The sequence below is a fragment of the Taudactylus pleione genome, unplaced genomic scaffold (genome assembly GCF_031769625.1).
Source record: "Taudactylus pleione unplaced genomic scaffold, aTauple2 ptg000377l, whole genome shotgun sequence".
Taxonomy (NCBI): Eukaryota; Metazoa; Chordata; class Amphibia; order Anura; family Myobatrachidae; genus Taudactylus; species Taudactylus pleione.
Window position 1 is genome coordinate 2768955 of NW_028284778.1, and position 8165 is coordinate 2777119.

General features: G+C 48.9%; 1 protein-coding gene across 1 annotated transcript in view; it reads right to left on the bottom strand.

Moving 5' to 3' along the window:
* The window catches only part of LOC148508018 (apoptosis-associated speck-like protein containing a CARD), a 32882-nt gene extending 25238 nt beyond the window's left edge, over positions 1-7644 (bottom strand). Inside the window, exon 1 of the mRNA XM_088445285.1 lies at positions 7603-7644. The gene's annotated coding sequence lies outside the window, so the exon portion shown is untranslated. The remainder of the gene's footprint in view (positions 1-7602) is intronic.
* Between the last annotated feature and the right edge of the window lie 521 nt (positions 7645-8165).

Consider the following 8165-nt stretch of genomic DNA (forward strand, 5'->3'; position numbering starts at 1 on the left):
GTAGCGAAATAGGTTTCTTGGAGGTCTGTATGGATGGGACAGGTGTATTTGGGATTGCAGGTGCATGCAGCAGGTGGATTTTTCAAATTTTTTAGAAGTGCACTTTAGAGACACAAAATTATGCTAGCACCCATTTTCAAGTACCCCAAATTTTTCTGGACTATTTATTTTCAGCAAAGAATACTGTTATCTATCATTCTTTACCACTTTTACAAATATGCGTCACACAAAGTACGTTTATTAGGGCTAATAGTACACATCTGTAATGAGTTCCAGTGTCGGTGCGTCTTATTTTCGGTTACAGACTGAGGCCCTGATTCAGAGCCGGACGTTCTGACAGAGCGCTCGCTCTGAATCAGGGCCGTCCCTCTGAAATTAAGAGCAGCCTCCTGGCCGCTCGCATAGCTGTGGGTGACCACCCACAGCTATAGCGAGCGGCCAAAAAGATGGTCTTGCGACGAGACCCTTGTGGTAGGGTCTCGTGGCCGCAGGCCCTGGAGTGCTTTTGGCTCTATCAGAGCCAAAAGCACTCCCACTGACATCACTAGTGATGTCAGTGGGGCCAGCCCCAGACGGAAGTCGTTCCCATGGGAACGCCTCCGTCTGGGCAGCCACGCCCCTGGCACGCCCATCAAAGGGGGCGTGCTGTCACTCACCATCGACAGCACACCCCCTTTGGTGCGAGACCCATAACGACATCTTGGCCGTCGTTATTCGGGTCTCGCGTATGCGCACGACGGAGCCGCCTCCGTTGTGCGCATGCGCACTTGGCCAACATCGACCCGCTTGCGAGCGCTCAGCGCACGCGAGTGGGTCTGAATTAGGCCCTGATTCCCCCAATCTATTCAGTACTTTCTGCCTGTTATGTATTCACCTATTTGCGTTGTCGCCTGTTCTGCAATTGTATATGGCGAATCGCGGGGCCGCACATGCCGTGAATTTTCATCTCCAACAGGCGAATGCGGCAGAAAGTTTTCGACTTTTCACGTCTAATTGAATTCGGCCCATAATTACAGAACTACAGTGCAGTAACTACACATTGATATATTGCAATACAAAACATTGTGGACAGTTTTCTGTTTACCAGCATTATGCCCAATTACCCTTTCTGTGGGGATGATTCTGTATTAGGAGCAGTGTCAGACTGGGGCATGAAGGGCCCAACAGGGAATGCAGTGATAAGGGACAAAGCTTAAGGGGTGTGGCCAGCCAGAGCCGGAACTAGACATTTTGGTGCCCTGTGCCAGAAAGAGCTTTGGTGCTCCCCATCGTAAACAGGGACAGTGTGCACTGCAGTGTGCCTAATACACGTTACGCTGAATTGCGGTAGTGCCCCCAACACATTACGCCACACAGCAATAATGCCCCTTACACATTATGCCTACAGTAAAAAACTCCCCCATTACACATTAGGCCACACAGTACAAATTACCCCCCTTTACACATGCCACACAGTACAAATTGCCCCCATTACACATTATGCCACACAGTACAAAGCCCCCCCCCCAGGTCTCCCAGTACTTACCTGTACAGCTACTCAGGGCATCACTGTGGGAGCCGGGGGAAGCCGCAGTCTCTGCTCCCGCCTGTGCCACCTCCTCTGCACTGACTGGGCTGCAGTCTAACACCGAAGAAACAGCTCATTGGTGCAGGGCACAGTGAGACAGGGCTGGGAGAGACACCATGACCTCTCTCAGTCCTTGAAGACACTACAGCAGACAGGGGCTGTAGTGTCCTGTGGGAGGTTGGGGACACTCAGGCACCATCGCAGCTCTGCTCTGCTAAGCAGAGAGCAGAGGTGCTGTGAAGCTGATTGGATGCCACGCGCATGCGCGTGGCATCCATTTAGTGCAGGGAGAGGGCTGGAGGCAGCCCAGCACGTAACAGAGTGCTGGGCTCGCCCCCAGCATGACATAAAATGGAGATGTTACTTGTGGACACTCCCCAAAAAAAGCATCAAACAGGGGTGACCTAGCGGGGATGAGGACACTCCCCCTTTTTGGTCCTTTTAAAGTGGGTACACACTGGGCGATATTACTGAGTGACTGCACGATTACGACATCGTAATCGTGCAATCGCTCAGTAATCGTGCACAAATCGTGCACTTTTATGTCGGAAACGACCAGCGATGCGCACTCCCGCTGGTCGTTTCCGACATTGTCCATTGCCTGAACATGCAGCACAACCTGACGACCTCGTCAGGTTGCTGCATGTCGGGGAATGGGGGAGAGAGCCCGGTGCTGAGCGATATCGTTCAGCGGCTGTGCTCAATGTCATGAACGACTTTGAGCACAGCCTGCCGGGGACACACTACATGATATCGCTCAGGGAGCATATCGTCTAGTGTGTACAAGGGGTGTGCACCGGCCACTTTTCGTGTTTTGTGTTTTGGTTTTGGATCTGGATCTTTCTTCGTGTTTTGGATCTGGATTGGTTTTGCCAAAACCACCCTTCCGTGTTTTGTGTTCTGGGTTTTGTGTTTTGGATCTGTATTTTTTTGAAAAAAAGCATAAAAACAGCTAAAATCACAGAATTTGTAGGTTTTTCTGCTCCTATGCTATTATTAACCTCAATAACCTTAATTTCCACTCATTTCCAGTCTATTCTGAACACCTCACACCTCACAATAGTGTTTTTATGTCCAAAAGGTTGCACCGAGGTAGCTGGATGACTATGCTAAGCGACACGAGTGGGCGGCACAAACACGTGACCCATCTAGGCGTGAAACTGCAGTGGCAGACAGGATGGCAGTTTGAAAAACTAGGCCCCAAACTGTACATAATGCAAAGAAAAAAAAGAGGTGCAAGATGGAATTGTCCTTGGGTCCTCCTACCCACTCTTATGTTGTATAAACAGGACATGCACACTTTAACAAACCAATCATTTCAGCGCCAGGGTCTGCCACACAACTGTGGCTGAAATGATTGGTTCGTTTGGGCCCCCACAAAACAAGCTGGCAATTAATGTGTCCCTGCACAAACTGGCTCTACGGAGGCAAGATGTCATCCTCATCCACCGATTCCTCACCCTCTTCAGTGTGTACATCCTCATCCTCACAAAGTATTAACTCGTCCCCACTTGAATCCACCACCACAGGTCCCTCTGTACCTTCTGGAGGCTGGTCTCCCTGGAAGAGCTGATAATTCATTTTGATGAACATCATCTTCTCCACATTCTGTGGAAGCAACCTCCTACGCCTTTCGCTGACAAGGTTCCCGGCTGCACTAAACACTCTTTCGGAGTACACACTGGAGGGGGGGCAACTCATGTAAAATAGAGCCAGTTTGTACAGGGGCCTCCAAATTGCCTCTTTTTCCTGCCAGTACAGGTATGGACTGTCTGACATGCCTACTTGGATGCTGTCACCGATGTAATCCTCCACCATTCTGTCAATGGTGACAGTATCATATGCAGTGACAGTAGACATGTCAGAAATTGTTGCCAGGTCCTTCAGTCCGGACCAGATGTCCAAACTTGGTCCTGCCTGCCCTGCATCACCGCCAGCGGGTTGCTTAGGATACCTAAGTTTTTTCCTGGCAGCCCCAGTTGCGGGAGAAAATGAAGAAGGAGCCGTTGACGTGTCACGTTCCGCTTCAGCTGACAGTGTGTTCACCAGCAGGTCTTTGCACCTCTGCAGGCTTGTGTCGGCCGGAAAGAGAGACACCACATAGGCTTTAAACCTAGGATCGAGCACGGTGGCCAAAATGTAGTGGTCTGATTTCAACAGATTGACCACCCTGGAATCCTGGCAAAGCGAATGAAGGGCTTCATCCACAAGTCCCACATGCCGAGCGGAATCGCTCCGTCTTAGCTCCTCCTTCACTTTCTCCAGCTGCTTCTGCAAAAGCCTGATGAGGGGAATGACCTGACTCAAGCTGGCAGTGTCTGAACTGACTTCACGTGTGGCAAGTTCGAAGGGTTTGAGAACCTTGCACAACACGGAAATCATTCTCCACTGCGCTTGAGTCAGGTGCATACCCCCTCCTTTGCCTATGTCATAGGTGGATGTATAGGCTTGTATGGCCTTTTGCTGCTCCTCCATCCTCTGAAGCATATAGAGGGTTGAGTTCCACCGCGTCACAACCTCTTGCTTCAGGTGATGGCGGGGCAGGTTCAAGAGTGTTTGCTGGCGCTCCAGTCTTCGGCACGCAGTCGCTGAATGGCGAAAGTGGCCAGAAATTTTTCGGGCCACCCAAAGCGTCTCCTGCACGCCCCTGTCGCTTTTCAGAAAATTCTGCACCACCAAGTGTATTGTGTGAGCAAAACATGGGACGTGCTAGAATTTGTCCAGATGTAATGCCCGCACAATATTGGTGGCGTTGTCAGATATCACAAATCCCCAGGAGAGTCTAAGTGGGGTAAGCCACTGGGCGATGATTTCCCTCAGTTTCTCTAAGAGGTTGTCGGCGGTGTGCCTCTTACTGAAACCGGTGATACACAGCGTAGCCTTCCTTGTAACGAGCTGGCGTTTCTGAGATGCTGCTACTGGTGACGCTGCTGCTGTTGCTGCGTAAGGTGATACATCTACCCAGTGGGCTGTCACAGTCATATAGTCCTTAGTCTGCCCTGTTCCACTTGTCCACATGTCCGTGGTTAAGTGGACATTGTGTACAACGGCATTTTTCAGGACACTGAGGACACTTTTTCTGACGTTTCTGTACAGTCTCGGTATCGCCTGCCTAGTGAAGTGGAATCTAGACGGGATTTGGAACCGGGGACACACTACCTCCATCAATTGTCTAAATCCCACTGCACTAATGGCGGATACCAGACGCATGTCTAACACCAACATAGCAGTCAAGGCCTCAGTTATACGTTTTGCTTCAGGATGACTGCTGTCGTACTTCATCCTCCTCGCTAAGGACTGTTGGAGCGTCAATTGTTTAGTAAAAGTAGTGGTGTTCCTACTTCCTCTCTGGGATGATGAACGACTCCCAGCAGCAGCAACAGCAGCAGCGGCAGCAGTAGGCGTAGCAATGCAGGATCCTCCGGAGGAATCCCGGATAGGAGAGTCAGTCATGCCAGTGACATGGCCTGCAGGACTACTTCCGATCCTGACTAAGGAGGAAATTGACGAGGAGGGAGTTGACGGTGTGGTTTGCAGGCGCTTGGATACAACAGGACAATGGGATTTAGGTGTCCCTGGACTGCTTACGGTCTTAGCCAAAGTTTCTGAACTTGACAGTAACTTTTTATGAACGCGCTGCAGGTGCCGTATAAGGGAGGATGTTCCTAGGTGGTTGACGTCCCTACCCCTACTTATTTCACCTTTACATATGGTACATATGGCAAGACAGTTGTTGTCCGGATTTGGATAGAAATATTGCCAGACCAAAGAGGTGGAATGTTTGGTCTTCTGCCCAGGCATGACCGTGATGGGCTTTTTCATCCCACGGACAACAACTGTCTCCCCCGGAGCCTGATTTAAACAAACCACATCACCATCAGAATCCTCCTCGCCAACTTCCTCTTCAGCGCCAGCTACACCAGTATCCTCATCCTGTTGTACTTCAACAGTGACATCTTCAATTTGCATATCAGCAAGTGGACTGTGGGTGCTCCTTTCAGCACTTGCAGGGGGCGTGCAAATGGTGGAAAGAGCCACCTCTTCCCGTCCAGTGCTGGGAAGGTCAGGCATCGCAACCACCACCACACTTGGACTCTCCTTGGGGATTTGTGATATCTTCTTAGAAAGCACAGTTCTTCGCTGTGCTTTTGCCAGCTTAACTCTTTTGATTTTTTTAGTGGGAGGAGGGCTTCCATCGTCATGTGAAGCTGAACCACTAGTCATGAACATACTAGGGATCGACCTTAGCCGTTCCTTGCCACTCCGTGTCGTAAATGGCATATTGGCAAGTTTACGTTTCTCTTCAGATGATTTAAATGTTTTTTTCAAGGTCATTTTCCTGAACTTTGTCATTTGGGATTGTATGTGCCCTCTACTATGACATTGGGCATCGGCCTTGGCAGACGACGTTGATGGCATGTTATCGTCTATGTCATGACTAGTGGCAGCAGCTTCAGCACTAGGAGGAAGTGGTTCTTGATCTTTCTCTATTTTATTTTTATCGGAGAAAGTTTGTTATATCGATTTGATATATACGTGCGGCTAAACACAGAAAATATTTTTTTATTTTTGCTGGAGAGTAGTGCACTTTGTGGGTTACACCAGCCTTTAAGAAATGAGCCAGCCAGCTCTTTACTTATGGGACACAGGCGCACGCTTGGCGCTGCTCCTTTGTTGATGCACGTGCGGCTACTGCGCACACAATTCACAAACACAGAAAACATTTTTTTTTTTGGTTTGGAGTGTACTTTGGGGGTTACAGCACCCTTTAACGGTCAAGCCAGCCGGCTCTTTACTTATGGGACACAGGCGCACGCTTGGCGCTGCTCCTTTGTTGATGCGGCTACTGCGCACACAATTCACAAACACAGAAAAAAAATTTTTTTTTTTGGTTTGGAGTGTACTTTGGGGGTTACAGCACCCTTTAACGGTCAAGCCAGCCGGCCCTTTACTTATGACACAGGCGCACGCTTGGCACTACTTTGTTGATGCACGTGCGGCTACTGCGCACACAATTCACAAACACAGAAAATATTTTTTTTTTTGGTTTGGACTGGAGTGTACTTTCGGGGGTTACAGCACCCTTTAACGGTCAAGCCAGCCGGCCCTTTACTTATGACACAGGCGCACGCTTGGCACTACTTTGTTGATGCACGTGCGGCTACTGCGCACACAATTCACAAACACAGAAAATATATTATTTTTTTAGCACTTGGGGGGAGCACCCCTGATGGACAGAGCACCCCCTGGACAACACTACAGCACCCCTTTAGGACTGGGACACTGCACAGGACTTTGGAGTGGACACAGCCCCTATGGAGAACTGACTGCACAACACAGTCCAGCCAGCCACTATGGACTTTGAAGTAGTGGACACAGCCCCTATTAACAACAGCAGCACAGCACAACATAGCCAGCCCCTATGGACTTTGAAGTAGTGGACAACAGCAGCACTACACTGCACTACACTACACTACACAGCCCTAACTCCCACCCTCCCTCTTCACTGTCCACAGCCGAGTGAGAAAATGGCGCCGACGCGGGTACCTTATATAGGATCCAAAACCCGCGAGACTCGGAAGGCGGGATGATGACGTTTTGCCTCGATTTCAGATCCGAGTCAGGCGGGAAAAGTCGAGCCTGACTCGGATCGGACTCGGATCGGGGGGGCTCGGGGGGGTTCGGATTTCAGAAATCCGAACCCGCTCACCCCTAGTGTGTACCCACCATTATCCAGGTCCTAGTTCTGTGCGCTGACCGGTGGGACACAGACCCCAAAGAAAGCAGCAAAGCCTAATATCTTCCACTTCTCTGCTTAGGAAACCTGCACAGCATTGACACTTATGCTGACATTGGAGTGAGGTGTGGACAGAGCAGAGGAACATGTATCTATACTGTAGGGATTAGTTGCTAATTATTCTGTTTTGTTAATTACACAGATTAACCACATCCAGTGAATATAGATATTGTATATCTACTTGTGTGTTGTTATCTCCAATTATCCTGACAGGGAACTAACTGGGCGTTTGTCTTACCTGGGTCATCGGGGACGAGTGAAGTTCCAATCAGGGGAAGAGTTCAAGTGATGGATCCTATCACAAAAATAAAGAGAGTGAATAATCTCTGGTAATAATATACAGATGTGAAATTTGGCTGGGAGCTAAGAGATGGAGATAGGGAACTGGTTGGGTCGGACCTCCCTAACAGCTGAAACAAGATCTGTCAGCTCCCAAAACAATCTGGGCACCTATCCAGACATCCAAGCTTTGTGTTACTGATTTCATTTCATTAAAGAGAATTTGTCATGAATACTCAGCATGATGATATTGATGAATATAAAAAGACGCCCATATTCAGAGAAAAACAATGATTTTTTTTTTTAATTAAGTTTGTTAGTAAACGTTGAAGTAAAACATACATTAACACAGCGTTATAAAACAGTTTATCTTCAGTATGTATGGTTGAGAGTACGTGACCAAACTTCTCACATCCACTTTTATCAGTATTACTTCAAAAGCCTAGATCACAGGTTCTCAAACTCGGTCCTCAGGATCCCAAACAGTGCATGTTTTCTAGGTATCCTCAAAGAATCACAAGT